The sequence below is a fragment of the Anomalospiza imberbis genome, chromosome 1 (assembly GCF_031753505.1).
Source record: "Anomalospiza imberbis isolate Cuckoo-Finch-1a 21T00152 chromosome 1, ASM3175350v1, whole genome shotgun sequence".
Classification (NCBI taxonomy): Eukaryota; Metazoa; Chordata; class Aves; order Passeriformes; family Viduidae; genus Anomalospiza; species Anomalospiza imberbis.
The window spans coordinates 23,711,174-23,721,949 of record NC_089681.1 but is presented as its reverse complement, the minus strand read 5'-3'; positions in this window follow the sequence as shown (position 1 = coordinate 23,721,949).

Genomic DNA, 10,776 nt, shown 5'->3' with positions numbered 1-10,776 from the left:
ATCCCAGAGGTCTTTTCCAACCTAATTATTTCTGTGATTCTGTGCCAGCTGAAGACAGGCCTCCCCCGAGCATAGCCTCCATGAGATCAGGTGGACAAGCCCTATCTATCCCCTACAGAGCAGTTTTCCACACCTTCCAGCTAGGCCCGCCACTGCCCCTCAGGGTCCCACCGTGTCCAAGGGCAGCCGGGCCCACTGCAGGAGCAGCCACCCTGCAATCCCCTTCTCCAGCAGATGATGCTGAAACTTACCCTCAGTGCCAGCACATCTCCTGTTAAGATCACTCAGTGGTTGCAGTTTTCTTAATACATATTCCAAAACAACCCCCCAAAAAAATCCACATTATCCCAAAAGCAACAAAACCCCACAGCACCACATACCTAGCAATGCTGTAAGCAGACACTGTCCTTTAAAACACCTAATGCAGGGCACCCACAGCCATTTAGCTGATAAGGAACAAATGGCACTTGCTCGCAGTGCTGAGCACATGTACTGCAAAACAGCACAAAGAGAAGCCACAGCTGCCTTCAAGTAAATCCACATCCTTTTTTTTCCAGTTATTTTTCATTTCCCAAGTGTAACATTATTAAAGAGTAAACATAGGTTTTGCCTCCAAGTATGTGTTCTAATAATTAAACACAATAACCAGGTGATTACCCTCTGGCAGCTTTGCTATTTTAAAGGGCAAGAGGAAAAGCACTGCAGCCCACCAAGGCAGAGATGTCACAGTAGGGTCACTGACAGCAGTTTAACAGGTCCCAAGTTTTGGGCACCAAGGGCCATTTCTCAGCTGTGTTTCCTTACAGCACCTGGTGAAGTGGGGCCAACAATTCCTGCAAACTTCAAGTAAAGCACTGACATGTGCAAGATGAACGTTGCAGCCAGCCAGCCACCTCAGCTTTGCAAAATATCTGTTCTAGACCTTGTCATGAAGAAAATCTGTTAGTATTGGCTCAAAAGGAATGCAAAAAAAAGCCCAAAACTCACTGTCATTTAAAGTCTTTTGTCAACTGAATATATTGCATCAGCTCATTCCAAGAAATCTAACCCATATCGTAGTTCAGGATGCCTGCAGTAGACATGCAGGCATCTCTTTTAGTTGACTTCCACTGAAATCCACCAGCAAGATGCATCCTGCGGTCTGGAAGTTTATCTCCTACTCCAGTGACTACAGAGAGAAGGTGGTCCCCTGAATTTGGGCAAACTTGACCTAACTGACCTCCTGCCTTTAGCTGACTTGCTGAAGTTGAAATATTACCATAGATAATTTGTTAAAAACTACTGAAACTTCAGCTAGCAAGAGGAGAGAGATAAATTATCATTTTCCCCTAAAAAACCTCTAGCCTTCAGAGATGCCTGATATGGGTTTGTTGGCAACCAGGCTGTACACAGCAAAGTGGGTTTGGTAACATCAAGAATAAATTCCATGGCACATTGTGAAAGAAGAATACTGTAAAGGGAATGGTAGCTAAAAATTGAATGGGTCAGATTGGCCATGAATAGGTCTCAGCACAAAGACTGTAATGATTATGCTGCTCATTTTTCTAGACCTTTTGATGTGAGGTGCTGTAGGTCACCTGCCACATTGTTGTGGTTTTGATTCAGTAGTGTAAAATGCACCAGATCCCATGAGCATTCCTCATCCTGCCAGCATCTTTTCCCATAAATTTTCATCAGTAAAAAAATCCCACAGAACAACCAACCAAACCAAACCAAAACCCCAGAAGCTAATGTGCAATCAAATCCTGCAGCAGACAATGAAATTATGATTTTAATGCAAGCTAATACACAGAGCTTTTGATGTGGCAATAAAGCTGAAGTGGGTTAGTCCACACTGGGACATTTCCAAGAGGATTGACACATAGTACATCCTGTTTCACTGTGTGGATGCCTCCTTAGAGAGGATGAATGTAATGTAAAATAAGATTTTTTTAAGCTGAGAAGTTTTTTGTGTTGGGAGATGGCAAGTCTTTTTAGATACCTAGGGGGCTTGTTTTGTTTTTTTGATTTTTTTTTCCAATTACCACTTGTAGGTATGTTCCAGAGAAGATGGTAAGGCCTTCCTTACAAGTTTACACACCTGAGGTTTCTTTTCTTGGTTATCCTTTTATGGATCTATTTGAAGGACCCTGGAATCTAAATTGCACAGATCTAAAGCTATGAGGATCAATCCAATTATTGTGTGCTCAATACTGCTCTTCTGCCGGGGAGTTTCTGAATCTATTTGGTTGTTCCAAAGGAAAGATGTAGGATTTCATTAGAACATTTGCACACAGCTCCACTGTGATCTGGGCACAAAAATAATATGGAATATCATGTCCCGTATTCCTCCTACCTTGCAGTAAGTATATTGTAAACCTGACATCTGCTTGTGCTGTCAGGTTTTGTCCTTTTCAGTCACAGCCATTTTGTCAAAGTTGTTCTGTAAGGTAGCTTAGGGCCTGCTTTTCTGTGGATAAACTTCACTATTTTTAAGAGGAGTTCTAAAGTTATTTATGGCTCCAGCTACATAGCCTAAACGAAGCACCATTAAAGCTTTATACCTCCTAAAGAGAAATACTTTAGCAGGAAGTTGCACCCTTCCGTAAAGGTATTTTGTTTTATGTTGAAAAGTATGAGACAGCTTGAAACCCTGAAGTTTAAAAACCTCTTGTTTTCTATTAGAAACTACAATACTCTACTTTCCTGCTTGCTTCATTCAGAGACCTCTTCACAGAATCACAGAATGGGTAAGGTTGGAAGGGAGCAGAGTGGGTCATCTGGCCCAACCTCCCTGCTCAAGCAAGGCCATCCCAGAGCACATGGCACAGGAATGCATCCAGACAGTTCTTGAATATCTCCAGTGAGAGAGACTCCACAACCTCTTTATTTTTAAACAAGGCATGATGCAGTTTAATATGCATTAAGCAGTATTTTTAAGGCCCTACAGGATGGACTAATTTTGTGGTTAGTTTGGTTTTGGGTTTTTTTTCCTGATTTGGTGGGAAGAGAGCTCATATTACAATTATTAAGAACCTGTTAGCTAAAACATAGCAGAGTAAACCTGTAGTCATAAGCAAATGAATATATCTTTCTAAGGTAAATACCAGCAACAGAGAGCATAGGCAAAGACCAGCTACTGATAAACAACTTGTATGACAATCAAATCAGCTTAAGACATCCAAACTAAGAGTTTTAACTAAAAGATAATAACTAAGAATTATTTCAATAATAGAGGAAGAAAACTCAAGTAGAGATCAAGAATAAGTTGCTAGTTCCCTTACAATTTACAGTGTCAAGCCTTGAAAAATATAGCATGATATAAGGATTTCCTCTTTGAATTAGGTTTTTGAAGGCCCACTTTTAAAGGAGGTGGGGAGTCAGAGTTGCGAGCCTTTTAAACTCACATTCAGAAGGTAGATGCTGTCACTTGACAGCAGTTATAAAGCAAACCAATGGACTATGTCCTTCTGGCTCTTCTTAGTGGCCTCTTTCTTTCTTTTTTTTTTTTTTTTTGAGGTCATGTACCTTTCTTATCAGAAGGAAGTTTGGAAAACACCATTCTGTTGTCCTGAAAGCCCTTTTATGCAGAAGGCGCTTCATTCGTATCCATGAGAACTCATATTCATGTCAAAGACCCATAGCCTTTCCTGTACATAAAGATTTAAGCTCCTGCTAGGAACACACCAAAGGTGAAACACCTTAAAAGAACAATTCTTACACTTGATCTCCTGAGCAAAGCCCACAGTCACACCCCAGTAGGGATAGTGTCTCTCCTGTGAGAAGGAGCACCCATAACTAATAGCCAAGCATTGAGTTCACCTACCTCTGAATGTCTTATCTGCAGCATAAAGAAATAACAAGACACACATCCCTCATATTTTCCAGTATGGCTTCACCACTGGTCTGCAAGGGTGACACCTTTGGACCAGGAAATAAGTGCAAGTAAGGGAAAATAAGGAATATGGAGTCACAGAAAATATCGATGTAGAAAACAAGTAGGATAATAATACAGTATTTTTAAAGACCAAAACAGTTTAATTTATCCTAGGGTCACTTCCTAGGCATGTAAGGAGACACCTCTTCACCCTGCTGCCAGGAGAAGCAGACAGCTAGCTACAGGGGAAGGCCCTCTTCTCCCTAGCCTGTGACCTGGGAGTGTATGTGGGTCTTCATCCAGGCAACTCACATCACCCCATCAAACCTACAGCTGCTGGGCCCTGGGCTCAGGACTTTCTCTCCCAAGCCTGCAAGGTAAAGGGTATTTACTGCTGATGCTCCAGCTTCCAAGCACTGTAGCAAACACCTTTTTAACACTTGGTGACTAAAACTTATGATTCCCCATAGCCTCTGGTTTAGGCATGTTTAGGGGACACCATGGATCTCTCCAGAGGCAAAGGTGACAGGCAGGAGATAACTCCACCCCAAACTGCCCATGATTAATAAAGATGTATGTATTTATTCAGCTGTTTGGCAGTTTGTCACTAGCCACGGAAGCCATATTGTCCTCTCCATTTAATACAAGACACATACATAGAATTATAGAATCATTAAGGTTGGAAAAGCCCTCCAAGATCATTAAATCCAACCTTTGACTGAACATCACTCTGTCAACCAAACCATAGTACTAAGTGCCACATCCAGTCATTTTCTTGAATGCATCCTGGAATGGTGAATCAACCAGCTCCCTGGGAAGCCCATTCCAATGCTTAACAACCCTTACAGTGACACAATTCTTCCTGATGTCCAACCTCAACCTCCCTCAACACAGCCGGAGGCCATGTCCTCTCATTCTGTCACTTGTTACCCAGGAGAAAAGACCAACCCCCACCTGGCCACAACCTCCTCTCAGGTAAAGAGCATTAAGGTCCCCTCTGAGCCTCATTTTCTCCAGGCTAAACACCCCTGGCTCCCCCAGGCACTCCCTGAAGGGCTTGTGCTCCAGACCCTTCCCCAGCTCCACTGCTCTTCTCTGGACAGGCTCCAGTAGCTGAAAGTCTTTTTTTGAACTGTGGGATCCAGAACTGGACACGGCACTTGAGGTGTGACCTCTCCACTGCCAAGTACAAGGGGACAATCACTGCCCTGGTCCTGCTGGCCCCACTATTACTGATACAGGCCAGGATGCCATTGGCTGCCTTGGCCACCCGGGCACACACACTGGCTCACGTTCAGCTGCTGTCATAGAATCATAGAATATGCTGAGTAGAAATCATCAGGATCATCATGTCCAACTCCTGGCCCTGCCCAGGACACCCCAAGAATCACACCGAATGCCTGAGAGCATTGTCTAAACAATTCTTGAACTGTGTCAGGCTTGGTGCTGTGACCACTTCCCTGAGGAGTCTGTTTCAATGTTCAACCACCCTCTGGGTGAAGAACCAGAATTTTTCTGATATCCAACCTAAACCTCCTGACTCAGCTTCGTACTGTTTCCTTGGGTCCTGCCACTGGTCACAAGAATGAAGAGATCAGTCCCACCCCTCTGCCTCCCCTCATGAGGATGTTGAGGTCCCCCCTCAGTCTCCTCCAGGATGAACAAACCGACCTCAGCTGCTCATAATAAGGGTTCTCCTACAGACCCTCCACCATCCTTGTGGCCCTCCTTTGGACACTCTCCAATAGTTTAATGTCTTCTTTATATTGTGGTGCCCAAAACTGCACAGACTCAAGGTGAGGCCTCCCCGGTGCAGAGCAGAGCAGGACAATCTCCTCCCCTCCCTTGTCCCACTGGTGATGCTGTGCCCACCCTGGACAGGGTTGGCCCTCCTGGCTGCCAGGGCACTGCTGGCTCATATTTAACATGCCACTGACAAGGACCCCCAGGTTCTTTCTGTGGTAGTGCTCTCCAGCCTCTTGTTCCCCAGTCTGTCCTTACATAGAGGGTTGCCCCAGTCCACATCTGGCACTTGTCCTTGTTAAATTACATACTGTGGGTGATTGCCCATCTCTCTAGTTGAAGTCTCTCTGCAGGGCCTCCCTGACCTCAAGGGAATCAACAACTCCTCCCAGTTTGGTGTCCTCAATAAACTTACTTAGGATTTCTTTAATACTGTGTCCAAGTTGTTAATAAAGTTGTTGAAGAGAAGTGGGCTGAGGATGGGGCCCTGCAGAACCCCACTAATGACAGGTCCACAGCCTGGTGTCACCCCATTCACTGTAACCCTTCCTGCCTGACCCCTGAGCCAGCTGCTCATCCATCGCATGATGTGTTTATCCAGCTGTGTGCTGGACATTTTCTCCAGAAGGATCCTGAGAGAGACAGTATCTAAAGCTTTGCTGAAGTCCAAAAAGGCTTTCCTAGATCAGCTAGGTGGGTTACCCTGTTACAGAAGGCAGTCAGGTTTGACAAGCAGAACTTTCTCCTCATGAAGCTGTGCTGGCTGTGACCGATGACTGCGTTGACCTCGAGGTGTTTTTCAATACCTCCCAGAATAATCTTTCCCATGATTTTACCAGCACTAAAGTGTGACAGACAGGTCTGTATTTTCCAGTGTTCCCCTTCTTGTCCTTCTTGAAAATCAGGACAATGTTCACCAGCTTCTAGTCAGCTGGGACCTCTCCAGATTCCCAGTTCAAAAATCATCAAGAGAGATTTTGCGATGACATCAGCTAGTTATTTGAGGATTCTTGGATGAATCCCATCAGGCCCTATAGAATTCTAGTGATCCAGCTGGAGCAGTACAAGTTCAGGGTCAGCTGGGATTTGATCATTCTCACAGCCATTGTCCTCCACCTCAGACCCCCTTGGTCCATCATCTGTGTTGAAAGAATGCATTAAACACCTCTGCCTTGTCCATGGCCCTGTTTGTGCCCAACTTCATCCTGTAACAGACTGATATTATTTCTATGTTGCCTTTTGCCATTAATGTATTTGAAAAAACTTTTTATTGTCTCCTACATTTCTGGCCAGCTACAACTCCAAGTAATCTTTAGCTGCATGAACTTTCTCCCTATAGTGGCAAGCTGCATCTCTGTATTCACCTGGCCTTGCTTCCACTGGGAACACACCTTCCTTTTTTGCCTTAGACCCAAAAGAAGATCCCTGTTCAGCCAAGCCAGCCTTCTGTTTGACTTCTGACAATGGGGAATTGCTGCTCCTGTGCCCTTAGGAGGTGATGTTTAAAAAGTTACCAGCAGTAACAGACCCCAGCACTACTGAAACATTTCCCAGAGGACTTTTCTAACTAGTTCCCTGAGCAGCCTGAAGTCTGCTCTTTTCATGTGCAGAGTTGAGGTTTTCTTGCACTTTTCCTCCCGTCAATAAGGATTTTCAACTCAATCACTTCGTGTCGCTGTGGCCAAGATGGCACCAGTCACCACATTGCTCACAAGATCCACTCTGTTGACAAGGAGCAGATCAAGGAGGGCACCTTTCTGAGTCAGCTCCCTCAGTATCTGTTCCATAGAATTGTTGTCCAGGTCTTTTAGGAATTTTTGGCCCAGGTTGTACCAGCGGTGTGACGCTCCCAGTTGATTTCTGGTAGGTTGAGCTTCCCCATAAGGATGGGAGCAGTTGATTTGGAAGTGTCCCTTAGTTCTTCAAAGACTAATTTGCTGACGTCATTGTCCTGCCTGACAGGTCTACAGTAGACTCCTGCAATGATACCCACATTGTTTGCTTGCCCCTTGATGCTTATCCAGAGTCTCTCAACTGTGCCATTGCCAACTGTGAGCTCCACAAATTCCAGCTCTTCCATTACATACAGTGTCAACCCCAATCTCTTCTGCCATGTCTAACCCTCCCAAAGAGCCCGTAACCACCCAAACATGACAACCTGCACCCCCAGGTTCTTTTCTGACAGGCCACTTTCCAGCCACTCTTCCCCAAGCTTGTAGCACTGCATGGGGTTATTGTGATCCAAGTGAAGGATCCAGCACTTGGCCTTACTGTATCTCAGACCACTGGCTCTGGCCCATCAATCATTCCGCAGCCTCACACCATAGATAGAAGAGCTGGAACTGAAATTCACTGCAAGGAGTAGACAAGGGGATACTTCTGCCCATGTCAGTCCCCCAGATCAAGGTCTCATCTCCTTTGTTTACCTTACAAAAATTGACAGCTCATGGCTGATAACCACATATCCCAGAAGCCTGAGGCCTTCCTTCTCTTTTCCACTTCTCTCTGCTGCTGATTCTCTGTACAGCCCCATTTCAGGGAATCTGCAATTCTTTTAGCACTCTGTTAGATTTATTTTTGTGCATAATGGTATGTTTTTATTATACTGCCTAAGTCACCTTGCTTCGACACAACAATTTGAAGCCTACAGAGGAAAAAGTATAGATCTATGGCACAGTCCACGTCTGTAAGCTGAGATCTGAAGCCTGCTCCTGGACACTAGCCTAGTTTTGTTACTCTTATCTATTTTTTTTTGTTGTTGTTGTTGTTGTTTTTATTCCTTTTCCCTAGCTTACTCATGAAATTGCAATAGTTATTTGCCTTATTAAGGTATTTGAGTGTTATATATAAGACTGATATATCATGACCACACCGTGGGAACAACAGTGCCACAGCAGCATCAGCATGTTCTTTTGATGAGTCATTCCTACATGTTCCAAAAAGCCCAAACCTTCCTTGCAAGTATCACTCAACAGTCACAATATTTTATGGATATAAACATGCACCAGAAGTCAATGAAACAAAGAAAGCAGATACTGAATTACTTGATGAGGAAACTTGTAGCAGACAGAGGCCCTGCAAGGCCTCCCTGGCGGTCACTCGCCTAAGATAAGAAATGCAGTCATGATGAGTGGACCAAAGCAGCCCCTCTTCCACCCTCGGACCCTTGTTATCTCTCTGTAAGGCTATAGGTCGTACTCTCCTCAACCCTGGCCATTGGACAATTTCCAACACCCTAGAATCCTACATAAACCCCCATCCCTGCCCAGTTCGGCAGAAGAGCTGTCACTGGAACCCTTTGCAGGAGCTGCCAATAAAGACACCGCTGCGGAACTCCACACAGACTTCTCCTCTCTCAATCCCTGCGTCTGCCAAGGCACTTTTGCGAGCACAGAGCGAAATCACTAATAGCTGAATTCACCAGAGCTCAGATCACTCCAGAGTTGCTCGCTAAGTTGCCTGTGGCTGGGAGCTAGCCCGAGGGCCCAGACTGGCTGAGCTCTTCAGCACAGCACCATCCGGGACACCTACGGCAGCAGCTGCCTGGGGGCCGGACAGACCCCTGGGACCCCAGGCCGCCATAGAAACTGCAGTAATCATGGCTCTCTCGGACATTTAGCACCAATGAAGGCACTCTATCAGAGACATACAAAGATTTATATAGACAGAAAACTAGATTGTAAAGTGAGAACTTCAGCCAATAGTTATATTAATGCAACCCTTCATATAAACATTTTTGCTTCAGCACAGAGAAGTTACAAAATACACTAGTTCATGGTGTTTTGGAGACTGTCCAAACTAAATTTTAAAAGTTGTATCAGGTCTGAAATAAGCACCCGCAAAAGGAACACCATCAGCTTAAGTATATTAGGTTATCTGTATAGATACAATAATACAATCATAATTGATCAAACCTTCTCCTGAAGAATACTGTACAGCTCTCAGCATAGATTTGCTGCTTTGATAAATGCACAGGACAAAATCTACATTTCAAAGGGAAAGATTTTACTCATTTCTTGCTCTGAGAAGATGGATGCCTTGTTGCAAATACCTTTTCACTGCTGTCAGTTAAATGGATCATTTTGTCACCCTGCTTGTTTGGTGGGTGAGAATTAAATCAGGAACTACTTGTAACAACTCAGCCCATACAAAACCATGGAAGCCTGTACTTAATGTGCTGAGAGAGCTAGCTGATGTCAGTTCAAGGCCAATCTCCGTGATCTTTGGAAAGCCACAGAGATCAAGGATCCCCAGTGACTGGAGGCAAAAATCCCCACTCATTCATACAGTTTCAGGAAAAAGCCGTAATAACAACGTGGAGAAGATCACTGAGCCCATTTCTCACATGCAAGGATTTCCTGTATTTCAGCTTGCACACACTGCTTTTTATCCTTTCACTAGGCACCACCAGAGAAGAGTCTGGCTCTGTTGTTTTTATAGTACCCTTCAGCTGTTTATATACTTTGCCAAGATGACCCCTGACTTTTCTTCCCCAGCCTAAAAAATCCCAGCTCTCATCCTCTTCTGGTTATTTCAGTTCTTCAATCCTGTTGTGCCCTGGCCTCTTGCTGGATACCCTCTAGTACATCCATGCCCTCTTGCACTGGGAGCTCAGCACTGGATATGCCATTCAGATGTGTCTCACTGGCCCAGGGTGGAGGTGTAACATCACCTCCCTCCTCCTTGCTGTTAACACCTGCCTGATACAGCCCAGGAAGCTCTGAGTTTCTGAGCCAGCTCCTTCACCAGTCATGGGTGCATCCCATAAAACTGTGTATGGTGCATTTCTTTAATATTTTCTTACCTTGAGACTTCTCATCCAAGGGTTTATCTTCATTGCTTTCGCATTTCACATCCCAAAGGGTGGTCTTCCCAGTAGACACCGAGGCAAAGAAGACATGGAGTACCTCAGCCTTCTCCACATCCTTTGTCACATGGATTCTGGTCCCCTCCACATCCCTTGCCAAGTTCAGCTGCAGGTGACTTTGCTTTGCCTTCCCTAACCCCATCCCTAAGCATCTGCACAGGGTCTCTGCCCCCTCATAGGATACCTGTACTGGCAGCTTTCCATGGCAGGAAAATTATAGGCAGTGGGGCATGAGTTGAAACAAGAGAGGTTCAGCCAAGATATAAAAAAAAATCCCCCCCCACCCAATGCACATATCATGTGGTTTTTA